We start from the raw sequence: 9,731 nt of genomic DNA, 5'->3' as shown, positions 1-9,731 counted from the left end.
AAGACTTCCATAAACTGACAAAGCTCATTCCATACTATTGTCGCTTTTTATGCCCCAAAGCATATATATGCAAATACATTAAAATATTTAAAAGGTTACATTGTGCTCGCAATTACAGCGAATTGTTTGTAATAGCCCGAAAAAATGATTAAAAATCATTTTCGTTTGGGGAAAAGTGTTAAAACGCTTCTGATTAAAGCATATGCGCAGCGACCCCAGTGAGCTCCAGACTATGTAGCATTTTTGTCGGGGGGCCTGGTTAATGATAGACACCCATCATTTAAACGCAAAGCCGCATTAAAATTCACTTTTTCTTTGAGGGCGGAGGAAAACAGTGGCTGCCGTCCACTTCGCTTAACAAACTTGATGGGCAATGGGACAAAAGTTGTGATTAAAGCATATGCGCAGGACCCAGCCTGAGCTCCAGACTAGTGCCAATGTGTCGGGCGGGCCTGGTTAATGATAACACCCCATTCATTTAAACGCAAAAGGGCCCAGCATTTAAAAATCACTTTTAGGGGGGGAAAACAGTGCCTGCGTTCCACTTCGTTAACAAACTGTATGGGCAAATGGGACAAAAGTGTGATTAAGATTGGTTCTTGCGGGACCCAGCCGAGCTCCAGACAATGTGCATTTGTGTCGGGGCGGGCCTGGTTTAATGATGGTTACCCTCAGTTTAAACGCAAAAGCCAGCATTAAATCACTTTTAGGGGGGAAAACGTGGCTGGTTCCACTCGCTTCAACAAACTGATAGGCAAATGACCAAAAGTGTGATTAAAGCATGCAGGACCCCAGCGAGCTCCAGACCATGTGCATTGTGTCGGATGGGGGCCGGGGCTTCATGATGGCGTAACCCACATTTAACGCAAATGGCCACAATTAAAATCACTTTTTTTTAGGGGAACAGCTGCTGCGTCCACTTCGCTTAACAAACTGATAGCAAATGGGGACAAGCGGGGGGAAACGGCGAGTCTCTGCTCCAGGCTGTGGTGCATAGGCTGTGTAGGGAACCCTATGAAGGGTGTAACATGAGTGGTATACATGTTTTAAATAGTAGGATACCTCCGGCGCATCACCACTTTTACAAGGGGGCCCAGGGAATGGCTGCATGCGGACCCCTGGTAATCAGTTGATTAAAGTGTTTTTAAATGGCTTGTGCGAACAGTTGTTTTGTCACTTTCAAAACTCTCCTGTCATTGACCGCTGAGAAATGGGTCGGTATGTATGTATTCAATCTGGCCATTAAGTATTCCAGTGAGCGACAGTACGTCCATTGACCGCGAGTGATTTCCCATGTAATTGTGGCTCCAAAAAACCGGAGCATTCCTAGCCCCATTTTGAACCTCTGTTAAGACGCCGTGACATGATAGCACTTGTTCACCGCGGTTACTCGCCCTGCATCAGGCCAAGCCGAGTCAGCTAACTTCAATTGGATACTGTACATCCTTCAATGCCCTTAGCTTCGGGGCCCCAGGGAAAACTAGAGTGGTTGCTGGGAGCCCAAACCCTGGCCTTTATCCTAAGGTGGTTGGTTCAGGTACCAATTGACATTCGTGCCGCTGCTGTCCCTTCCGCGGACAACAGCAGCCGAATTTGCTATGTCCAGTCCGTACTTACGCACTTATATGGATAGATCAAAGAGAGTTTCGTCGTAATGACCAACCTCCTTTTGTGTCCTGGGCTAACCCTCAGAAGGGCAAGCCTGGTTACCTAAGCCGCGCTCTCTCACTGGGATTGTGGAGGGCAATTGCTTTTGGCTTTACACGATCAGCGGGTCTGCATGCACCTTCGGGTTTGCGTGCTCATTCACTGGTCGGTCTGGCTACATCCTGGGCTTTGTTCAAGGGTGTCTCCATCCAAGACACTTTGTGCAGGCGCGAGCTGGTCCTCGCGCCGCTCACTTTGTCCGCTTTTACAGGCCTAGACGCTCTCTGCTCCAGTATGGCCCGAGCAGTGGCTGGGCACCCTGTTGAGCTCCAGTGCTCTACTGCTTAAGTTCTGGTGTGGTTTGGGTGATTTTTTGAGATAAGCTGTCGTCTGCAATACGGGAGCCCTACAATTATCCCATAGTGAGACATCGAACGGAGTGTTTCTGAATGAGAACTATTAGGTTACTTGCCGTAACCCCAGTTCTCAGGAGTAACATGAAGTGAGGATGTCTCACCAGACGGCCCTCCTTGGCTATCGTGAAGCGAGAAGAGGTGCTTTATTTTGAATGACGCATGCGGCGGTAGCGCCAGCTACTTATAGGGGGGTGGATTTCCTGACGCTGACGTTCAAGATCACCTGCCAAATCAGGATTGGCGTAATGAGAGATTGATGACTTTCTGTTTGCTCCGCGGATGAGCGCACTCCATCAATCAATGTTTATTTTATATAGGGCCCAATATCACAAAATGTTACATTTGTCTCAGTGGACTTCACAGTTTGTACAGAATATCAGTATGACAATACGACACCATCTGTCTCTTAGACCCTCACATCGTACAATGAAAAACTTCCAGAGAAAACCCACAGTTTAAAGGGGAAAAATGCGCGGAGAAACCTCAGGGCGAGGAAGCAACAGGCAGCGAGGGAAACCCTTCTCCACAGGACGGACAGACGTGCAAATAGATGCCGGTGTGTAAGTGCCATAGTGAGACATCTCACTCATGTTTACTTCTGAGAACTGGGGGTTACCGCAAGTAACCTAATAGTTTTCCCATATAGGCGGAGCACCCCGTTTCTGACGTCAGAGCAATTTCCAAATCCTGTATCAGTCTGTATCAGATCCGTTGCCAGCCCCGATTTTTTAGAGATTTGGGTATGGAGGGAAAAGAGAGAGGGTTGTGGTTTTCTGACACGTTGGTGAGTCCCCTGACACACCGGGGGACACATTTCATGGTATAAAGACGTACAAAAGTCGTGCATTTTGCGATGATAGGGTCCCCTTTAAATTCATATCATTTTTCCAGATGGGTTTTCAAGATTGGGTCGATGGGTTGGGGTCAAGACGTAAATTTCATCACAAAAGATTGTTGTTTAGGTCCTGTTCTAAAATCAAGGTCAATCTTGATTATATTTGAATCGAAGATATTATAAAATACATACTGAGGTAAGTTTCTGTTTCTGTGTTTGGTTTGTCATCATGTCAGAATTCATTGACTTTCAGTCAGTTAATATACTTGTTTGTTAGGGACCACACAAAAACCATCATCATTACTGCTGCTGTGCTATTCGTCATAAACGTTGTCTTTAATAACTTCCCTCTAGACCCAGACAAAGGAATCACTAAATGCGAGCATTACCAGCAAAGGATGCTTGAATTTACCCCATTGTCTCAAACATCTGCATTCAACTTTCAAAATCTGCTGGCTACTATGGATGTAACGATATATCGAATAGTCGCGATACCTCCGCGGAAATAAATGTTCATTACCGTGCCGTGAGACTGAACTTTCTTCTTGTTTTTTATATATATTTTTTTTTAAATAATTTTCTTTTTTTTTAAACTTTATTTAACCAGATGGTCTCATTGAGATCATCAATCTCTTTTTCAAGGGAGACCTGTCCAACATGGCAGCAAGTAGGTTAAACATGAACATAAAACAAACAGATACACAAAAGGACTCTCGTATTTACAGGCTACATGTACATACCTAGAGACATAGACAAGTACCAACAGTATATTTTAAATATCTCACCCTTGTCAAGTAAGCCCCACCTGTCGTGTGGCCAACAACTGTATTCGTCTTTGCGAGAGTGGTGGAGAGACAATGCACAGTTTTACCCCACTGCTGTCACCCTTGGCCAAAGCATTATCTCTCTTTACCAGCAACATCAGTACCAAGCAAGATACGTTGTTTTCCACAGCAAGGGATATGTGTAAACGCCCAAACATCCCAGGCTTCTACCTGGAAATGTGGACATGCTCATATATTCCTAAAAGATAACCTTGATGATGCTGAGTGGAGTTAAAAGTTGAGTCACTTGAAAACTAAAGGTGAAACTTGATTTATATTCTATTGCAGGGTCTGATTATTATATTGTTGACACTTTAAAATAATACTATCCTATTAAAATGCTGTACAAATCAGATGTATTATTTAATAAAGAAAAAATAGTTTTTGGTATCGTTACATCCCTACTGGCTACCAATTAAACATATACAGTAGACAATAAGAGGTAAATAATTAGAGATCCAGAGTGATTATACAATATGGTTCTCACCAATATCTAATGTCGAAAAATAGCGTACATATATATATACATGATAATAATAATATATATTATTGTATATACATATATACATGATATTATTCAGACTGACTTCCTGGTTCAACTTTGACCTAGCATACACATATGCACACAGTTTGCCTGTGTAGTGAAGGATTCTTACCAACATTTATGATTGTGTGTCCATTCTCCTTTCCTTTCAGTACAATCATCCGGCAGACACTTTTCCTGTCTAAAGCAATTTAGGTCGTTTTTTCTGCACACATCAGCACTTTGTGGTGTATTGTTCAAGGATACTTTGGCACGTACACAGGAGGGGTTGAAGAGTGAAACACTAACCCTACAACAAATACGTGGCCAACCCAATCTCAGATACTGGTGCTCAGTTTTAATGGTCTTACGATTTTAAAAGATGTGAACAATTAATTTGGTGAGTGTAATAATTTGAACTGATATGTAAACACAAGTTAACCATGAACCATTCAATATCATTTAATTAAAATGAATTATATATATGCTATATTGCGCAGATATGGGTCTGGCACATTTACTGTTCAGGAGAAGGTCTTCTCTAGAATAACAGAAGGAACATTTTATGGAGTAAGCGTTATTTAAAGTTACTGTAAATGGCATCACAACAAGCTTCCAAAGAAAGACTATAAAATCCATAATAATAGCCCATTTCACTGGAGTGGAACCTGTTAGCATTTTTCTCTGATCAGCAAAGGTTTCCAGTGCTTGGGGGGAGTGGGGGTGAAATTAATGACTCACAACTGAGCTATTCATCGTAATTTCCAAGAATGTGTTATTCTTGTAACAATACTGGGATGAAGTCCTTGGCTGTGCTGCTCTCAAAATCGTATTTGTGATCCACTGTTTTCCGCAGTTGCTAAGGACACTATCTCTGCTTGACACATGAATCTGATTTCAACCGATGCTCTCATCTTCCCAAATAATCCTCCCAGAGATCTCAGAGGTAATGCTTTGGTAGATTATCCAGCACAAGCAAATGACTAAGCGATGGCCTGTTATTTCACTCTGTAGCATCATCGTTTCATTCACATTCTGTGACGGGTGTAGGCCTACTTGCAGAAGCTGTAAGTGATTCAACCTACTAACGTATGTGTTGAACAGAGACTCTTAAAATGACAGATTTGTGAAATTAGGAACGTGCTGGAGATATTAAAAGCATGCTTTCACTTTTTCCCTCATTAGTGCGTTGCCATTGTCTGCGTTTCATTTTGAGACAAGGTTGAAATTTATATCAGACAAATAGGACCAATATTTGGAGCACATGAGGGATTTCTTTAAGTGATGCAGTGATTTCCAACCCACCAACCAACCATCAGAAAAGGGTCTGGAGCACTTTTTTCCATTCTTTCATGGCTAAGTCTTTCCATTGCATTTCTGGGAAGTCATGGAAAAGCCGACCTGACAGCAGGGACAGTAAAAAGCCTGTGACACCTGTGACATTTTCCAGTAGTCCTGGTGTCAGCCAGCACATGTGGCCAATTTGTGGAGGCCAGAACCTGCATATGAGTTTTGGGAACATGATGGGATATTTTTCATCATGATATCCTATACGCATAGGAGTTGCCTTGATACCAAACACATAACGGAGTATAACAAAACTAGAAGTAAATGTGATGATGTTAGACTTTTTACTTGATTTCCTGAATTAAAGAGGTCCTATTTTGGGGTTGTCTCTTTCCTGTATGTTATATAGGTTTTAGTGCATGTAAATAGTCTGCAAAGGCTAAAATCCCAAAGTATCCTCCAGAGAGAGTTTCTTCCACACACTCTCCCCTGCTGACTGAAACGCCTCCATTGGACTCCTTTGTTTACTTCTTTAACATAATGACATCACTAAGTAACACTTGCACTTCTATTGGCTATTGTTCCAATACATTGTACTTGATCGGCTAAGGGGTGGGACATCTCTAAGCGGTTGACCAATCACAACAGAGCTTTCCAGCTAACCAATCAGAGCAGACTGGGCTCTGGTTTCAGACAGAGGGTGAAAAGAGGTGCTCCAGCAGTATGAGCTTTTTGAACATTGAAGTATCTAAAAATGTAATAGTAGAGGCACAAAATACAAATATTAACCGTATACAATTAGCATAATATGTCCTTTTAAAAACTTCATTTTAAAATGCACTTCAACTGATTATTTGAAAATGCAACTTCCAGCATAGGATTTATTTGATAGTTTTCTTCTTAATCCTAATTTTTTTAGCTGATTAGAATTTATAAAATATTATTTCATATTTGTATTTGTAATTTAAAATCAAACAAAAATTGTACCCAAAAACTATCCTAACATTTATCTTGCCCAACATATGTTTCCCAGCTCACAGATAGTGAAGGTGTGTCGAAAGGGCTTTCTAAAAGTAATTACTAGCAGATTTACAGGGTCGGTAATGAGCACAATTAAAGTTTATGTTCCTAAAAGCAGTGTGGAACATGTTCAAGAGGGATGCTGTTGTGTAGTGCTGGGGAGGTATTTTAATGTAAGCTATTGTGTGTGTTTGAGCAAACAGCGCTGTGGTTTTCCTAGCTGTAAACGCAGCACCTCCCGATGATTTGTGGGAGAAAGGTGGAAGAAGCAGACAACAGTAAGAAATGCTTTAGCTGAAGCCAGGGCATATCAAGAACCAAAAATGTTATAAAAGGATACAATTATGAGTTTTCTGTGGAAGAATTGCCTACTCTTGCCAAGACAGCTGTCTTCTGAGTACGCTCAGTGCAAGTGTTTTACACGATATGAGTCATTTTTAAAGTTTTCCAAATAATTTACTTTCCACACTGGTCTGACGTTTAAGTTGTTTGTACCTGGATTAGTAGATGTACCGTAAGTACACATGGCAAGTTATGGTCAGTCTGCCTTGGCTGTGGAACAATAAACTATCATGGTTGTGTTGCAGATAATGCACTGCTGTGTCAGTATTTGGCAGTCTGTAGTAAAAAAAGACTTGTAAGTAAGCTCAAATTGATCTATCAATCGGCCTGTCTGAGGAGAGCTCTGCTTGTTGTCCTTGCTGATAAGTGCAGGGGGAATGAGTCTGGGTCTGGATCCCTCCTCATCTCCGGAATCTGTGCAGGTTCCTCTCCAAAAGTGCTGACGTCAGGAGTGGCCTTGGATTCAAAACAGCTTTATAATAATAAAATGACGAGCAGATAGTGTGTGTTATATAGCTGATCCACTTAAAAGATCATCTTAGGTATGCCTTTTTACCGTTTGATAATGTTTACGTTTCTTCATGTAACTTTCACAGAGGCAATATATGATGAGTTAATGTATATGTCAGTTTTTTTTCCAACAGCTTTTTGGATTAGATGTATTTGCATTGTTGTAATTCACTGATGTCCACTTAGATTTGGCAGTTATGTGTCATTACTTGTGTCCTGAAAATTCATACTGCAATTGCTTTCTACTTCCATTTTCCGACTAGTCATCTTTCCTAGAATTCTTCAAAAGCTGAGGGAGCTTAGGCTGAATCCACAGTTTTTATTGAGGACAATATTCTTCTGAAAGGATTAGGTAGATGATATTCTATACTTTAGTTTTTCATTTGGTATCCAATAAAAAGAGCAACATCGACAAAGAAGCATACCAACAAGTGTCCTCTAATATTTATTATTCTTCTGTGCCATGTTGTCCAACAAAACATTAGTCTGCATGTTCCTAAATATGCCTACACACACACTGTAGTATTGTATGTCTTCTTTGGCCTCTTTTCAAATTAAACAAAATAGTGATTCTGGTAATTTGTGTGATTTTTGTCATTTTGATTTACATCCCCATTAGGAGCCAATGTGCCTTGGTCTTAATCTTGACCTCGATGTGCCTTACTCACGCATTTTTAAAGAAGTCTTGCTAGTGAAAAATTTTGAAGACTTTTGTTTATACTCAAATGTCAATTTTTTACATTATTTTGAAGCATTTCAAAAGATAAACAGAACAAATCCTAAAAAAAATATGAATTATAAATTGAAATTCATATTTGACTTCATCATTTTCTTTTTTTTAGAAATGTTTCGGACCAGGAATTATTGATAAAATACTGTGTAAGGTGGGCATCATTGCCTGATAGTTTTGCAAGCCAGAGTCAAACTCGTGGACTGGGTAGCATGGTGTTGTGACTCTACAGTTATGTTAGGTTAAGTTATGTCTTTTACTCTAGTCTTGTGTTTTGATCTTGTCACTTCCTGTTTTTATTTTGAAAGTAATCCTTCCCTCTCATTCCAGATTTGAAGTTACCTACTGTAACTCCAGCTTCTATGAGTATTGGCGTAGCCCTCTAAGGCTATCGCTATTGGGTAATCGTGCTGCGCGGGTGCGCAGGGGGATTACCCAATAGCGATTGCCTTAGAGGGCGAAGCCATATACGAAATAGAACCCACATTTCCTGTCTTCGTGTGTTTCCCGCCCTTGAGATTGCTTGGCCCTGCCCTGATAGTTTTCACCTGTGCCCATCCTCCTCACCTATAAATAGCCCTTGTGTTTCTTTGTTCTCTTGTCAGTTTGTTATGTTTCATGTTGTGAGAGCCTGGGCCTTTTGACTCCTGAAACTTTACTTTGAGAAATATACCTTTTGTCAAGTGAGTTTTGTTTTGAAGTACGACTTAGTTTTTGTTATTTAACTACTTTCTATTTTTGGACAATTGTCTCCGAGTCCTGCTTTTGGGTCCTGTGTCCTGTGTCTCAGTTCATAACAAGACCTAAAATAAAGCTTGTATAACAATCCTTGCCTCTCTGGCTTCCCCTTTGACATGTTGCCTAATCTGCTTAAATTATTATAAGAAGCACACTTATATTGTTCTGATTATGTTGCGTGCTCCATGTCTCTTGACTTCTCACTGCTTTCTGTTGTTAACCTGACTCCCACACGTTTGCTTCATAAAGAAGGCAGATATGTGTGTGGGTCAAATACTGTAGCTATTCATATCAAATGAATAACTCCGCTATGGGGGGTATATTATGTTTTACTGTAAAATAAGATGTGCCATGTTTGAAATCATTGCTCAGAAATGTCATTCTTACAGAGCTGATAATCCTGTTGACTCGGCAGGCTGAGGCTCAGTCTGGATGACTTGGTTATATCCTCTTCTTTCCTGTCGCTGTCTCATCTGCGTTGTTGATGGCAGAGATGCGAAAAGAGCCCAAGAGAACATCCAGGTCTGCATTTTTAGCACAGCTGAATTTCAATTTGTGGCACTTTCCAAAGGGTACAATTTCCAAGCTTTAACAAGGTTAACAAAACAGTTGCCATTTAGGACTTTTTCGTCTTCTTATAAGTGATTCAATGTGCTTGATCAACAAGGATATAATGGAAAAATTACTAATCTTATGTTGCTGCTATTTATTTATCTATAAGACCGCTCCAACAATAGACAGGAAGCTCCCTCTACAAAAATGTCAGTGTTCTTCTCCAGAAGAGGAGTTGATTATTAAAGATAGTGAAAATCAATACAGAAAATCTCTGTGTTTACACTGGGATGCAATACTTCTGTGA

The sequence above is a fragment of the Notothenia coriiceps genome, unplaced genomic scaffold (genome assembly GCF_000735185.1).
Source record: "Notothenia coriiceps isolate Sejong01 unplaced genomic scaffold, NC01 NC01_scaffold00018999, whole genome shotgun sequence".
In the NCBI taxonomy this organism is placed as follows: domain Eukaryota; kingdom Metazoa; phylum Chordata; class Actinopteri; order Perciformes; family Nototheniidae; genus Notothenia; species Notothenia coriiceps.
Note: the sequence above shows the minus strand (reverse complement) of the source record.